The following is a 17,873-nucleotide window of genomic DNA, read 5'->3' as shown; positions in this document are numbered from 1 at the left end:
ATGCATTTTCCAATGCCCCACGCGAAGTTGATTCGCTAATACGTCTTGATTTCCTTCATTTTGAATCGATTAAAAACCAATTTCGGTGTTTTTTTTCTTCATTTTCACCACTTGAGGCTTGTTCCCCTTGAGTTTCTCTTGGGTTTGGCACCTTTTCCCGAGCTTTGACTTTTTCTTCCATTTTCTCTCTCCTAGGGTTGGACTTGAGTTGATTTTTGACATTTTCCACCTATTTTCCCCATTTTCTCCACTTTTCATCGACTATTTATCGATATTCCAGATGGCAAACGACTTTCCACATGATGAGGCTCCTCTAAAGGCAGACTTCGATTCTAATGCAGAGCCAGAGCCCTTACAACTGGGAGTGAGGCCTTTTGATACGGCGAGGTATCATCCCCAGACGCACATTCCGTATGCTAGTGGTGTTAGGCACTTTACTGATTTCACTGATGCACCAACGAATCTCTTACTGAGGGAGCTAGATTCCTATCTTTCAGCTATTACCGTTAAGGTACAAACTCTATGCACGTGCACATCCAATGTTATTTACTTGCATTTCTTGCGCTAATCACACTCTTGCACTGTATTTACACTGATTCACCCGTTATCTGTCACAGGGTGACGTCCGAGTATATAGGGGCAATGGGGCCACGATGGCCAGAGATTGGTACGATGAGCTCCCTACCGGAGTATGAGCTATCATTGACAAGGTAGGCTTCGACCTATTCTACTCTGGATTGCCACGAGTCATAGCGAGCCACCCACTTCTTGGAGCACCAGTGGAGAGATGGTGGGACACCACCAACTCTCTCCACCTTTCCACTAACGGAGAGATGACGATGATCCCTTACGACTTAGCCATGACCACAGGCCTAGGTTCAGGGGGTTATCCGATTCCCCTTGATCTTGATATGAGGGAGTGGAAGGCTGCTTGGATTGAGCTTCTGGGGACACACCTACCTTTGTTCTGGACAGCCAGGTCAGAAACAGCTGCTTTGACGAGCGATTTTGTGGGACCGTGCTAGAGACAGAAGAGGAGATAGAGCACTACGCTCGAGGTTTTCTGATGTTCCTCTTCGGTGCCACCATGTTTACGAACAGGGCAAACACTGTAGGGCTATATTTGCTGAGCGCATTGGTGGTCCTTCCCCGAGTGAGCTTCTACAATTGGGGCGACGCCGGCCTCGCCACCCTATACGGCTATATGAGCTCGACTGCCCGCATGATTAGACTCTTGATCAGAGGCTGCTAGCGAGCCTGAGAGGTACACATCTCAGTTCTCTCATTACACTTTGCATTTTTTGTTCAGCATTTCTTGCTTTACATCTGTTCAATGCATGTACTTTCTGCTTTGTACTTTCTATATCTTTTCAAACACTGTATACTTTCTACTTTTCATTTGCTGCATCTGTTCAAATATTGTGTTGACTACATACCTTTGCATTCTCCCTGCAACTATGGGTATATGCATACTTCCCGACTCTTGCCTAGGAGCCAGAGGTGGAGGTTCCATTGACGGTCCCTAATTCATGAGTGTGCGATGGTCAGCTTTATTACAGGACTCGTGAGCCCTTTTCTTTCTTCAAGCGTTACTTTGACACTGTAGCTGCTCATGAGGTAACCTAAAACACGATCGTCATTTGCTTTTCTACTGTTTTGATTCACATTATAGCCACTCACATCAACTGACAATCTATACAACTTGCATTTGTAGATCTCATGGCAGCCATAGGCCATGATACCGAGAGGAGTTGGAGGCCGATATAATGCGGCCTGGGGCATGTCTCGTTATTGAATTCTACTTGAGGGTCCGGTCTGCCGAGCCTGGTACCTTGACGAGATAGTCGTATGCCAGTCTCTGGGCATGCCTACTCAGTTCATACTGATGATGCCGCTGGAGTCCATGAGATCAGCAGACAGCCTATCTGTTAACAGAGTTATCCAATTCGTGGTAGGTTTGGAGGCGGAGTACTTCCGAGTTGAGGGTGATTATGCGGTCTTCATTCAGACACATTGTAATACCCATGTTCCGTAATATGTTAATTGGTCCTTAGCATGATGTGATTATGTATTTTGATATGATTTTGTGTTCCATTATGTGAAAATATGTGGTTTTGAAGTTCTATTTGTTCACCGTAGGAATATCTGTTGAATAATCTGCCTTGGGAATTAAATTGAGGGCCCTATCGGCCACAGAACCCAAAATTGACTACGCCTTTGTGATTAGCGTGATTTTTAGAGCCTATGGTGAAATTTAATTAGAAATTGATTCTGGTAAGATTAAATTGATTCATTTAATGGCATTGTGCTCAAATTGTTTAATATTCTTAAATTGGGACTTAGTGAGATTTGTTGGATAGGAGCATTACACCCCAATTCCCTCTTTTCTTGTATTTTGACTGACCTTGGACTCAAAACCAGAGGAAGGGCCGGTTATAGAGAGAGAAAGGGAGAGACTTGTGTAATTTGGGCTCAAGACTTGGGAATTTGAAGATTAAGCTCAAGATTTGGCTAGAACTTGGGTGTGTAAGGCTCCTAGGTGAGTAGTTATCCCTTGAATCATGGATTCTTGTTTGCTATTTGTAAATTCAGAGTTGAACAAGGAGAAAGAGCATGAGTTGGGTTAATTTTGTTGAATTGAAGCTTAATATGTGCATGCATGTAAGAAATTAACTTGAAATTGCATGTTTGAGCACAAATATGTATAATCCATGTGAAGTGTTAAAGGAAACTCATGTTTTGACCACTTCTTCATCAAATGAGTTGAGAATGGTGAGCATCTCCCACATGCATGTACAAATTATGGGAGAGTAAGTCTTCAATGTTTGAATTTGAGCATGTTGGTGACGAGCTTGACATATTTTGGGGCATAAATGTGAATTATTTGTGAATTGAGCTTCATTGGGTTGTGACTTAAGGTTTACATCATGTTAGTATAATTATATTTAAGATTTGAGCCATAACATGCATGTTTTGTTGGTTGAAAATCGAATTGGATCTCAAGAACACAACCTGGGATTTCCAGAATTTTGACGTCCGCTCGAGTGGGGGGGAAGTGCCGCTCGAGCGGAGAATTCGAGCTCCCAGCATTTTTGACAGACATGGTGCCCACTCAAGCAGGGAAGTTTACGCTTGAGTGGGAAGCTATGTAGACAGGAAGTCCGCTCGAGCGGTCGAGTTCACGCTCGAGCGGGAATTTGAGGTAACCAGCACTTTTGCAGGCTTAAGGGTCCGCTCGAGCGGGGAAGTCCACTCTCGAGCGGGGACCCTGTTTTCTAAAACTCTGAAAATGCATTCTGTGTTATATTTTTCCATTCTATTTCACTTGCAAGCACTCTTAGGCATGCATTGAGCATTGTAAATGAGTTAACGAGATAAGAATAAAGCCTGAAGAGGAATATGTGAATTAAAGAACGAATTCAACTGCTAGTGACCCCTTTTGTGTTCATGAAACGTGTAGGGTCAAGCTCCAGGGCAAATCCACAAGCCGATCACTGTGAGTAATATCGATATTTGAAAGCTTAGCAATGTCCAACTGTTTATTCCCTTATAAGTTTTATGAGTTGCTAATTGGGATTGTGGACAAAAGTCTGACATGAACGAATGTATGGGCCGAAGGCCGTTTTGACGTAAACGAATGGGCCGAAGGCCATTTTGACAGAAATGAATGGACTGAAGGTCATTTTGATAGAAATGAGTGGACCGAAGGTCGTTTCGACATGTATGAATGGACCTAAGGTCGTTTTGACATGAATGAGTGGGCCGAAGGCCATTTTGACACGAATGTATGGGCCAAAGGCCGTTTTGACATAAACGAATGGGCTGACGGCCATTTTGACAGAAATGAATGGACCGAAGGTCGGTTTGATAGAAACGAGTGGACCGAAGGTCGTTTGGACATGTCTGAATGGACCTAAGGTCGTTTTGACATGAATGAGTGGGCCGAGGGCCGTTTTGACATGAATGTATGGACCGAAGGCCATTTTGACGTAAACGAATGGGCCGAAGGCCATTTTGACATAAATGAATGGGCCGAAGGCCATTTTGACATGAATGGAAATCTGAATGGGCCAAAGGCTAGAATGTTTAGAACTACAGTCACTTGATTTGAATCTCGTATAGTTATATATCTGTTAAATAGAAATATGAATTGGGCCCAAGGTCGTTTGGAACATGTTGTTCTACATTGTTATGTAACTTCTGTATTTGATTTGATATTATTCACTGGGCTTTCGCTCACGCTCATTCATGTGTTTGTAGGTGAGCCAAGAGAACTCCAGACCCAGCCTCAGTGAAGTCTGTATGGAAGAACTAAGGTTTTGAGAGAGTCAGCCCTTGTGTCTCACGCACGAGACCCATCTTCGCCCTTTTGTTATGTATTTACATTTTGTCAGGTTGGCGAAGTTTTGAATATGTCTGTATATAGTTTTCATGGGTTGACTTAGTTTGGATGATCCTGTCTGTATAGAATCTTATGTCATTACACTTTCTGTTGTGAGTTATTAACATATGTACATATGAATGTTATGGTGTGCATATAAGCACGGGTCTATGGACAAAGTTTTAAATTTGCTTCCGTTTGGCCCCTTTTACTCTGATGAGTCTTGTCTTATTTGGTTTGAGGCCGTAGGTAATCTCGTGATTACTGGCCGGTTATGGCCTTAACCCATAGGGGCGGGTTCGGGTCGTGACAGAGTGGTATCAGAGCACGAGTTAATAACTCACACACTTGTCCAAAAGAGCAATGAGCATCTAGAAAAGATCTAGGATGCATTCATGTGATAAGTATGAATTCGAAAGCATCGAGAATATGCTTAAGTGTTTTGATTTGGGCAATTGTGTGCTATAAGTTGTGCTGTACTTGCATTGCAAATTGTTTGACTACATATGCTCGCTAGTATATGCATATTTGTAGAATCTTTTGTATATTGTATTATGCAAGTTTAATCAGATGGTGAGTAAAAACTCCGTAAAGTTATGTTTAACTTTAAATATTTGTTGATGATATGAAATGACAAGTACCCTGGAATGCTATGTTTTGTATGAATGATTGTCCAAATTTTCCTGGAACGTAATTGTGGTATCCTTAATAAAGGCCCTCACCCAGGGGACATAATACTGTGGCTTATGGTCATCAGGCCCTCGCCCGGGGGAAACAATACCCGTGGCCTATGTATGAGACCTGTTACTCAGTACCGGAGGTTCCATAATGGAACTTGATATGCTTGAGCAACTTGATATGCTATGCCAAAGGAAGTACCACACATGATTTGAATATGAGATATGTATTGTTACACTAATATGTACAACAAGTTTGTTTTGTTATAATGCACATACATGAATATATGAATCATGAAAAGTTGTTTATGTGCATTCAATTCTGCCTACGGGTGTCTATGCGAAACATGAACATGATTTGAGTATATAATTACTTAGTAAAATTTCAGCATGCGATATCTGATAAGTATGCAATTATCTGTTACGTATGTGATTAATTACGTACGATATGTGAAATGAGAATATAAAGACGTGCCTATGTGTGACTATGTGTTTATTTTTGTATTGGACATCCCCGTATTTGGCATGATTTAATAAGAGTTCGTGTAGAACGTGGTTAAAGTAAGGGCATACGAGTTGGCAGACTCTTTTACAGCCCGACCTGATAGACTGGAAAGAATGGTACAAGAAATGGCAGAGATCTTAAGACAACAATGTCAGTTGCTGTTATAGTAAGAACTTTTGCCACCACCAGTGTAAGAAATGCCGAGGAGTCATTGTCGGATTTTGGGGGCTTGTTATTGGTGTGGTAAATGGACCATATGGTAAGGAATTGTCCCCGAACTGAACAAATGCGAGTAAATCTTCTGCCTCAGTTGAATTCGTACCAATGGTGGGAATTGCTAATCAAGATAGAGTAATTGTACTCGTCCCAGAAAGCACTCAGAATGCTGCAACCGTTATCCCAGGTATCTATATTGTTTATAAACAAATGCCTATGTGTTGATTGATTCTGAATTAGTACGTTTGTACATCTTTGCTTGGGATATTATTTGATTCGGATCGGCATATTTTTCCATATCTGCTGCGTGTGTATCTAGATTGGTTAGACCCATATGATCGAGACTGCATTCATTGGAGGTATATGCCCCATTTGGGAAATTTGTGAAATACGTTTTGGGATATTGATTAACTCTACACATGCACAATGTATATCCACACCTATGCTCAGGGCGATTTATTATGTTACTGTCTTCAATGACTAAACCACTGGAATTATGATTCTATGATTGTGTGACCGAGTTGAGCACCCCAAATGATGAATTCTATGTTTGTGAGACCATACACTTCGATTAGTAGGGAATTGACTGGATTATGTGACTATACTGGGCTCGACTCATAAACCTATGTTTTGTGATTAATTTGGAACTTTTGTGTAACAGACCCTATCTTATGTACAACGGATGAACTTTGTTTAATGTGTTACTGTGCACCATGTTCTTACATATAAGACCTATGTTGGAGCTGCTATATCGATTATGATACATACCTTCTGATATGAACAACTGCATGCATATGCAACTACACTTGAAATTAGGTAGACAATACTGTATTGTACCTGATTTGAAACACTTTGATATGAACTATCGTGGTGAACAATTCTGATATGACTTTGAGAAATGATGAACTTAGGGCAGTTGAGAAACCATCATCCATGTACCTAAGCAGACGAAGTATGCCTTACATAACTGAATGTGCCCTATTTGAGAAAATTTTTATCTGATTCAACCTGATAGAACCTTTGCCTGATATTGTCTTGATGGAACCCTCATTTGATATAATATGATAGAACCTTTGTCTGATTTAATTTGGCAAGACCTGTGTCGGGATTGGTTTGATAAGACCCTCTATCTAATTCGATTTTGTAAAAAGGGGATTAAGAATTGTTTATGAATAAATAGCCAGATTATTCTCAGCAGAAAAACTAATAGACCCAAAACTTGAATCCATTTGGAATACTTGACTTATTTGAAAGACCTTTTGTGGGCTGTCAACAGATTGATCTAACTATGAACACTGTTGAGAACCAACCCCCGACTATTGAGGGCATATGTGTTAAAATGAACCGAATTGTGCAAACCCCGTGATTGGGTGTCATAAGGAGTGTTGTTCCATTTTGTTTGTTTGACGCTATGGGAACTGATGATGGTAGATTGATTCGATTTTGAGCAGTACTGAACATTTGTCTTTGACTGATCAGAACATGTTTTGTAAGGGAGAGTGGTTGCTTCAGTGTTATCAGATTTTGGGGAAATCAGGTTATAGTGAATGGTGTTGTGTTGCTTTGATGACATTCTTAGAGTGTCCTTTCGTGCTAGGGGACCTTAAGCCTATGTAGCACCTTGGATTGAGATACCTTTTGCCACCGACGGTTTCGTACGGGTGGGTTTGACTAATCGATCTGGAATCGGCCACCGACGGCCACGAATGGGTGTGCTTCGATTCCGAGACGATTATTCCTTTGTTTTGTTTGGAATGTCATCCTTTGGTATTATGTAAATGTTTTAACATCCAAGAAACTTTGAAAAACCCTGATTGTCCGAAAAGTGCGTGAATTCAGTACGCTTTGTATATAACCACCCAGTGTCATTATATTCTGTGATTGGAACCTTGAGAATGTGTGAATTGTGTTTGACATGCGATTGACTCCTTTGATAATGCCTTTGACATCATGGGGATTTACGTATATGAATTGCCTTGTGCTTTTATCGACTATCAGATAAAGTAGAAAGACTCGATGGAACAGAGAATTGAATACTGAACTGAATTGTGAATTGCAAACTGTAAACTGTTGAATGAACTGAGAATACGTGTATTCTATTAGAAGTCGAGTGCCTCAGTGTTGTTGTATTTTACAATTGGTACTATGGGGATATACGGACTATATGCGTTGTATGGGTAATTGCCTCGGTACTACCTTTGTTGGTTAGGGAATCGGTGTCTGGATCCACTTTGAATTTCCGAAGACTTTTGCTTGACCTTGGATAACTGGGATGAGTCACTGGACTAAATACCGAATCAGATTGTGAATTGTGGAACTATTGAAGAATGGGTTGAACTTTTGTGACAAGGGAATAGACCGAACTTCTGTGACAAGTTAGCTGACATTTGAAATAAATATGTTAGTGACCTGCTTTGAAGAGGGTAATTGGTGAATGTGTGTCTAAGTATTTTTCGGGGCCAACAGGTCGAAGCCGAATATCAGATAGTGGCAGAACTACTTCAATCTCTCTATTTTGGAATGGAAATGGAAATATGTGACTACGAATTTTGTTGTGGGGCTACCTTGAGCACCCAATGTATAAGTCCCGTTTCAGTTTTTGAATATGGAATTACTAAGTTGCCTGTCTCCTCCCTATGAAATTTTCGTAAGATGCTTGTAGACTAGTCACTGTTATACCAATAAGATTGCTCGTTTGCATGAGGTCCCAGTATCTATTGTTTTAGACAGAAATTTTAAAATGTGTTTGAATTTTGACAAGCCTTCAAGAGGCAATGAGAACTTAATTGAGATTCAGCACTACTTTCCATCCATAAATTGATGTATAGTCAGAAGGAACTATTTAGACTCTGGGAGAAATGCTCCGAATGTGTGCTTTAGATCTTCGAGAAGTTAGAAAAATCTGTCCATTGTTGGCAGACTCTGCTTACAACAAAAGCTTACGCTCTAGTTTCAATATGGCACCATACAAGCTTTGTATGGAAGAAAAGATAAGTCTCTGACTAGTTGAGAACTGAGTTTTGTTTGACTTTGGGGCTAAGTAAGTGGCTATCAAAAAGGATTGGAACCATTGAATGAAAAGTGTTCCGAATCGTGCCTGACTAAAGGTAAATTAAGTATGGAGGACCAAACTTCCTAAAGGGGGGAAGACTGTAATAACGCTGTTCCATAATATGTTAATTGGTCCTTAACATGATGTGATTATGTATTTTGATATGATTTTGTGTTTCATTATGTGAAAATATGTGGTTTTGAAGTTCTATCTATTCATCGTAGGAATATCTGTTGAATAATCTGCCTTGGGAATTAAATTGAGGGCCCTATCGGCCACAGAAACCAAAATTGACTACACCTTTGTGATTAGCGTGATTTTTAGAGCCTATGGTGAAATTTAATTAGAAATTGATTCTGGTCAGATTAAATTGATTCATTTAATGGCATTGTGCTCAAATTGTTTAATATTCTTAAATTGGAACTTAGTGGGATTTGTTGGATAGGAGCATTACACCCCAATTCCCTCCTTTCTTGTATTTTGACTGACCTTGGACTCAAAACCAGAGGAAGGGCCGATTATAGACAGACAAAGGGAGAGACTTGTGTAATTTGGGTTCAAGACTTGGGAATTTGAAGATTAAGCTCAAGATTTGGCTAGAACTTGGGTGTTTAAGGCTCCTAGGTGAGTAATTATCCCTTGAATCATGGATTCTTGTTTGCTATTTGTAAATTCAGAGTTGAACAAGGAGAAAGAGGATGAGTTGGGTTAATTTTGTTGAATTGAAGCTTAATATGTGCATGCATGTAAGAAATTACCTTGAAATTGCATGTTTGAGCACAAATATGTATAATCCCTGTGAAATGTTACAGGAAACTCATGTTTTGACCACTTCTTCATCAAATGAGTTGAGAATGGTGAGCATCTCCCACATGCATGTACAAATTATGGGAGAGTAAGTCTTCAATGTTTGAATTTGAGCATGTTGGTGATGAGCGTGACATATTTTGGGGCATACATGTGAATTATTTGTGAATTGAGCTTCATTGGGTTGTGACTTAAGGTTTACATCATGTTAGTATAATTATATTTGAGATTTGAGCCATAACATGCATGTTTTGTTGGTTGAAAATCGAATTGGAGCTCAAGAACACAACCTGGAATTTCCAGAATTTTGACGTCCGCTCGAGCGGGGGGGAAGTGCCGCTCGAGCAGAGAATTCGAGCTCCCAGCATTTTTGACAGACATGGTGCCCGCTCAAGTGGGGATGTTTACGCTCGAGTGGGAAGCTATGTAGACAGGAAGTCCGCTCGAGCGGCCGAATTCATGCTCGAGCGGGAATTTGAGGTAACCAGCACTTTTGCAGGCTTAAGGGTCTGCTCGAGCGGGGACCTATTTTCTGAAACTCTGAAAACGCATTCTGTGTTATATTTTTCCGTTCTCTTTCACTTGTAAGCACTCTTAGGCATGCATTGAGCATTGTAAATGAGTTAACGAAATAAGAATAAAGCCTGAAGAGGAATATGTGAATTAAAGAACGGATTGAACTGTTAGTGACCCCTTTTGTGTTCATGAAATGTGTAGGGTCAAGCTCCACGGCAAATCCACAAGCCGATCACTGTGAGTAATATCGATATTTGAAAGCTTAGCAATGTCCAACTATTTATTCCCTTATAAGTTTTATGAGTTGCTAATTGGGATTGTGGACAAAAGTCTGACATGAACGAATGTATGGGCCGAAGGCCGTTTTGACGTAAACGAATGGATCAAATGCCATTTTGACAGAAATGAATGGACCGAAGGTCGTTTTGATAGAAATGAGTGGACCGAAGGTCGTTTGGACATGTATGAATGGACCTAAGGTCGTTTTGACATGAATGAGTGGGCCGAAGGCCGTTTTGACACGAATGTATGGACCGAAGGCCGTTTTGACGTAAACGAATGGGCCGAAGGCCATTTTGACAGAAATGAATGGACTGAAGGTCGTTTTGATAGAAATGAGTGGACCGAAGGTCGTTTGGACATGTATGAATGGACCTAAGGTCGTTTTGACATGAATGAGTGGGCCGAAGGCCGTTTTGACACAAATGTATGGGCCGAAGGCCGTTTTAACGTAAACGAATGGGCCGAAGGCCGTTTTGACATAAATGAATGGGCCGAAGGCTGTTTTGACATGAATGGAAGTCTGAATGGGCCAAAGGCTAGAATGTTTAGAACTATAGTCACTTGATTTGAATCTCGTATAGTTATATATCTGTTAAATAGAAATATGAATTGGGCCCAAGGCCGTTTGGAACATGTTCTACATTGTTATGTAACTTCTGTATTTGATTTAATATTATTCACTGGGCTTTCGCTTACGCTCATTCATGTGTTTGTAGGTGAGCCAAGAGAAGTCCAGACCCAGCCTCAGTGAGGTCTATATGGAACAACTAAGGTTTTGAGAGAGTCAGCCCTTGTGTCTCACGCACGAGACCCTTCTTCGTCCTTTTGTTATGTATTTACATTTTGTCAGGTTGACGAAGTTTTGAATACGTCTGTATATGGTTTTCTTGGGTTGACTTAGTTTGGATGATCCTGTCTGTATAGAATCTTATGTCATTACACTTTTTGTTGTGAGTTATTAACATATGTACATATGGAATGTTATGGTGTGCATATAAGGACGGCTCTATGGACAAAGTTTTAAATTTGCTTCTGTTTGGCCCCTTTTACTCTGATTAGTCTTGTCTTATTTGGTTTGAGGCCGTAGGTAATCTTGTGATTACTAGCTGGTTATGGCCTTAACCCATAGGGGAGGGTTCGGGTCGTGACACACATCTTATGCCACCTCTGACCAGTGTTCGCAGAGGCGAGGAAGTGAGAGCTTCTGTTGGGAGGATGGGGCCTAGAGTGAGCAGGGCAACTAGGGCCTATGGCAGAAGGGCTTCTTAGGCGAGGCAGAGGACTGACTAGCCGGAGCTGCCTACCGCACTCACCTGTTGGTGGTATACTGCGGAGGCATAGCAGATCCCGATCGAGCCTACCGCAGCTGGGCACAGATACATCAGAGCTCTTGACACACCCCCAGTATGTACCACGATTTTTTTTCATTCTCTCTCAAATATTCACCCTTTTGGACATTGATCATTCCCAAATGCATTTGCAGGCTTCCCCAGGATACACCGAGGATCTACTGGAGCTATTAGCCTCATTCGAGGGTATTTTATTGAGGAGAGAGGTATTGCTCGGCTTCCACGTTTTTCCAGTAGTTTCTTCAATTTTCTTACATTCCAGTTATCAAATTTCGGCTGATACACTGAAACTGATACTTCAACTGAACACTTCCCATGCTACACTGATACACTGTCTACCGTACTCACCTGTTGGTGGTATACTGGGGAGGCATAGCAGATCCCGATCGAGCCTACCGCAACTGGGCATATATATGTTAGAGCTCTTGACTCACCCCCAGTATGTACCACGGTTTTTTTCATTCTCTCTCAAATATTCACCCCTTTTGGACATTGATCATTCCCAAATTCATTTGCAGGCACCCTCAGGATGCACCGAGGATCTACTGGAGCAATTAGCCTCATTCGAGGGCATTATATTGAGGAGAGAGGCACTGCTCGGCTTCCACGGTATTCAGGTAGTTTCTTTAATTTTCTAACATTCTAGTTATCAAATTTCTGCTGACACACTGAAACTGACACTTCAACTGAACACTTCCCACACTACACTGATACACTGTATCAAAACCACACTGCACTGATACATTGCATTTGACATACCGCACTTCCAGACCGCGCTAATACATTGTATCTAACTCCTGTGTTCACTCATTCTGCATGTCATACTCACATCTGATATGCATAATGTGGCTGACATATGACAACCAGCTTTTCCGGTCCCACCCATACCTACAGCACCAGCGATGGCTGCAGCAGGACCATCTATACCCCCTCCGGCGGCAAAGAGGAGAGAGAGACAGGCTCCGGCACACAACCGAGGCAGAGCCAGGGACACCGAAGATGAGAGTGGCCCTTCTGAGCCCATTCTGAGTGATGACGAGGCTGAGACCAGCGAGGCTGAGGAGGCAGCGAGTTAGCATGTTGAGTCATCTGATAGCGGAGATGTTGACGCTGGCTTAGATTCTGCTAGGAGAGATGATACTGCGTCAAGCTCCGAGGCAGATGGCAGCGATGATAATGATTCTAATTCTGATTCTGGTTCAAAAGGAGGTGCAGACAGCGACACTGATTGAGTGTACACTCGACTTTTTTTGCATCCCCTTTCGGAGAGCTCGAATTGGTCCTACAGTTCAAACTCCTGTCACGGTTCTTAATCTAGTTTCACAAGTGCAATATAAAACTGAAAAATACCAAAGAGTCCAATCCGGCAAATCATTTTGGAAAATCGATTTTGAATCAAATAATGCCAAAACTGGAATTCTTTGCCAGATTACAAATTCGCCACCTAAATATTTTGTTTTTGAAAAATTTAGGAAATCCTGACTCGTGCCAAAGGCCACGCGTCCGTCGTCACCAAAGTTACCTCAGCCCGGGAACTTGGGTACGAGAGGGGAAGGTCCTGAAATGAGCACCCCCGCTCGCCCGATCAAAGATAAGCCTCTACTAATCATGATATGTTGTTTTATAAACCTCGTGTGTTCTTATTCTGGTTATTAGCTAACTTTATTATGTGACGTACATAAGCAAGTATAGACTAAAATCGCAATAATTGGAACAAAACAACTCATATTTGTTTTCGGAAATGGTTTGAAGTTACCACCCTCAAGTGGGCTAAAACACAGATTTGTCATCAAACATGATTTGCCACTTCGCAAAGTGGACATAAAACTCACATTTGATGAATTGTTCAAATTCAAGCAACAAAGCCTTCATCCACAGGCATTCATGCAGTTAATCACTTAAGCACATAGCCTCATGGCAAGAATGCTATCATGGCAATATGGCAATCACACTCATGCAAGCATGCTAAAGCGTAAAACTCACTGAGTACTCCAAGCCAAAACAAAGCTAGTTAGAAACAATGCACGATCCAAACTACATAAAATGTCTAATGCAACACATGCAATAATGCAATTAATACGCTCGGCTACTAATGTGGCAATTGCAACACTTTGATAACATGACTCAAATAAGTATTGAATCGACAATGCAGTTTGAATGATGCGCCGAGTCTCGGTGCATGTAAGACAAATGAATGTTGCAAACATGCAAGCATAAGGTATGCCAATCGAAATATGATCCTAAACTAACCATCGAAAGCGGTTAATTGAAAGGGTGAAAGACGTGGTGTTGGAAGACATGCACACACGCACGCACACATTTTCCAACATTGTGCCCTCACGAAGGTGTCTCCGAATAAATAAGCTAAGCTACACTAAGCTAAGCTAATTATTACAAAATGAAACTAATTAACTATTCTAAGCTAACTAATTATTACAACACAATTGAATAACTAGCTATGCTAACTAACTAGTAAAGAAATTTAAACGGCCTCGAGGGATGAGGGATGCATGCATGCTCGGTTGTTTCCTTCGAAAGTGCTCTTGCCTTGCTATCGGATGCCTCTGTTTGCACTCATTTGGTCTTCAAAAAGTTCACCAACTTCCAGATTACCTCTGCTCCAACACAAGAACACACTTGCCTAAAAATTCACTGGTGGTCGGTCGGCTACAAAAAGTGGCTGTCGGCCACCTTAACTGGCCGGTCGACAAGTTTTAGTGGCCGGCCCGCCACCCCCATTTTCTGGACTTCTGTTTTTACTTCAATAGAGAGCAACATAGGCAAAACAACATATTTTCAAGCAATGTGAGTACTACTTCACTCCTTATCCTTTCTCAAGCTCAGAGGAGTGTAACTCTTGGCTCTCAAGCCATCAACCAAGCATTTTGAATGCATGATGGCTGGGGAACTAAGCTTGTACAAGCTTAATGAATGCACAAATAAGACTCGAAGGACCACCACCCTATCATGCATGAACAAGGGTAATGGAAACCAAGAAAAGCGGCACATTTCATCACTTTGAGTATGAAACGTCCCATTTTTCTTGTGCTTGGATAAACGTCTGATCCAAACACATGCAATGTAACACAACATGCTTATCTTGTTCGTGTTTTACTTGTCCAATTTTATTTACTCATTTTACATTACCGATTAGTCCTTGAACCGATTAAGTCCAAAGTGAGAGTCGTCTAATTGGAAAGAGGGCCGAAGCCATAAGTACCTTGAGCATGATAGAGGCCTCATGCTGTTGGTTAGTAGGAACCCTCAAGAGAGGATTAAAGCCATTAGGCATGAGAGCCTCAATTCCACACTCAAGCCAATAAGGGGCTCAAGGCCACTTTCAAAACAAATTAAAAAGTGAAGAAAATGGGGAGGTTGCAGATATTTCAGTGCTGAAATGGCATGCAAAAAGACACTAAAACATGCAAGCAACAAATGCAAGACATGCTTAGAGCTTAAAACATTAAGCTAGTTAAAATCACAACACCATAGGCATGCAACACAAAGCTCAATTGACCAAACCAGCTCTGGACAGAGTTAAAACATGCCAAAAGAGTGGCTAAAACATGTTGAGATTGAAGCAAAAATGGCTAGAAAAACATGCTCACATGTTAGCTTGCAAACAAGACTCAAAACTCAACTCTCAAAAAGCAATGGAAAAGTGAAATAAGTGAGAGTTGACAAAGCTATGTACACTGAAATGACCTGCAAAATAATGCTACAACATGCAAGCCACTCAAACACTTCATGCATAAAATAATGCTACAACATGCAAGCCACTCAAACACTTCATGCATAAAACCTCAAAACATTGAGCTAGTGAAGACCATTGCACTATGGCCATGCAACACAAGCCTCAAAGGACTTATCCAACCCAAAATAGATTTAAAGTAGGCCAAAACAGTAGCTAAAACAGCCTGAAGTTAAGCTAACACAAGCTACAAAAATAGGCTAAACCATTAGGCATGCTAGACAAGTAAGCATAATTGCACTACAAGTACAAAAAGCAAGCAACAAATGCTCCAACCAACCCAAAACAGAGTTGAAACATGAAAAAATAGAGCCTAAAACATGCTTGAACTAAGCTCACACAAGTTACAAAATCAAGCTAATATGTGAAGCTAACTAGGCATGCAAGAGAGGCACAAGGAGGGAGGCTAACCCCTCCATTTTTGGATTTCAAAACATACTTTTTACCACTGAAATAACTCTGAATTTCAGTGGTAAAATGGCCTAAAAGGTTTGATTTAAAGGTGGTAAGAAATGGCACAAAAGGCTTCACAAGCCAAAGAGCAAAAAGATGAGACAACCCCTTAACTCACCAAGACTTAAACCACCATTTTGAAACCTTAAAAATAGAGTCTTTTTATGGTTGAAAAATGAGGTCAAAACAGTGCAGAAAGATAGCCAAGCAAGTAACTAAAATAAAGCTTAAATGAGGTAAGCCTTATACCTTTGGAGCACAACACTAAACAGCCACAATTCTGAGCTAAAACTAGCGTTAGAAGCTCAATCCAAGCCTCTATGAACCTCAGCTCCAAGATGAAGATGTTTAGTTGAGGGTCTGAGTGCAAAAGTGTAGAGAATTCTCACTTTCAACCATAAAACAAGAAGAGAGAGATAGAGAAATTTGGTCCAAATTGTGTAACCTTTCAAAATGAGGGAGAGACCCCCCCTTATATAGAAAATCAAGTCAGAGGCTTGCATTCATCCCTCCATACACGTGTATGGAGATGTGCATTAGTAAACAACAGCTGGCACAACTGGCAAATAAATATCTGAAAGAGGAAAAAAATGGCCGTCGGCCATCATCAGTGGCCGACCGGCCACCAACATAGCCGACCAGCCACCACTGTTGGCCGACAGGCACAAGTCATGGCCGGCAGGCTAAGGGGATGGCCGACAGGTCACCCTCTCCTCCATAAGTGAAGCAAGAAGCAAGAAGCTCTTGGCGCACAACCAAGCACAAAACAGACAAGATTATAGACTCCAAGACAAGGCACTCAGCCGGGACCTTCGGGGACTTAAAACGAACACAAGCAAGCGCAATCATCGGGTGTTCAAATGATGACGTCCAAGTCTTGAGGATGGTCAAAATGGGGTGTCTACAGTTGCCCCTCTTTGACAGAACTCAGAAGTCATGAAATGACGGGAGTGAATGTGAAAGCCCAGAGACAACTCATTTTTGACAAGGCTGAAAACTTAGACAAACAAGCAATCAAAACAAAGAGCGATTGCACCCACAGGTTGTCTACATATCCCTTTGCAAGGAATCAAACCAGCGTAATTCAGCGACAGAATGCAAAATGATACACAATATAACAAAGCAGTACAACCGATATGCAATGCAATGCAATAATGCACATGATATACAATGTATTTGAATCATCAAACCACAAGTAGTGGAAAACCATACAAATATCATAAAGGGATGGAGATGCAAAATCAAACTACGTTTAACACAGAAAAGGTGTCGGAGCCCTCAAACCACAATTCTCTTAGTGGGATAGGCGTGTGCACAGGCAGAACTATGTGTTTCGCAGAAAGAATACAAGTAATTGGGTGGCAGATATAGGTGAGGAATGATCTGTTGAGGAAAGATCGCGATCCTAAATGTCGAATGCAACAAAACAAAGTATGATACAATGGATGCAATGAATAAGGCGTAAGTCGAACCACATTTTACTTAGAAAAGATATGGGCAAAAAACAGACCACGTCAAACACAGAAAAGGTGTCGAAACCCTCGAACCACAATTCTCTTAGTAGAATAAGCGCGTACACATTATCACAGAACCATGCTTCAACGAATGAAATGTATGAGTACATGCCAGACTAAGCTTAACATGGAAAGGATGCAAGCGATAAAATGGATAATGCAGTAGATGATGCGACAGATGCTATATACAATGCAATAGACATAATAGATAATGATAGATAGCTAGGAAGTGAAGGTACCTTATAGGGGCAATTGGCAATGACTCGCCTCATGCTGCTAGGAATCTTCCTCTTCTACATCTTGCATTTCCGAACCATAGGTACTACTTTTCTCCCTGGCTATGTTTGCAACTTTCTCTATTCTCCAACAG

Source organism: Camellia sinensis, chromosome 1 (assembly GCF_055761805.1).
Source record: "Camellia sinensis isolate YWXY chromosome 1, ASM5576180v1, whole genome shotgun sequence".
Lineage (NCBI taxonomy): Eukaryota > Viridiplantae > Streptophyta > Magnoliopsida > Ericales > Theaceae > Camellia > Camellia sinensis.
The sequence above is the reverse complement of the archived record's forward strand: the minus strand, read 5'-3'. Positions refer to the sequence as shown.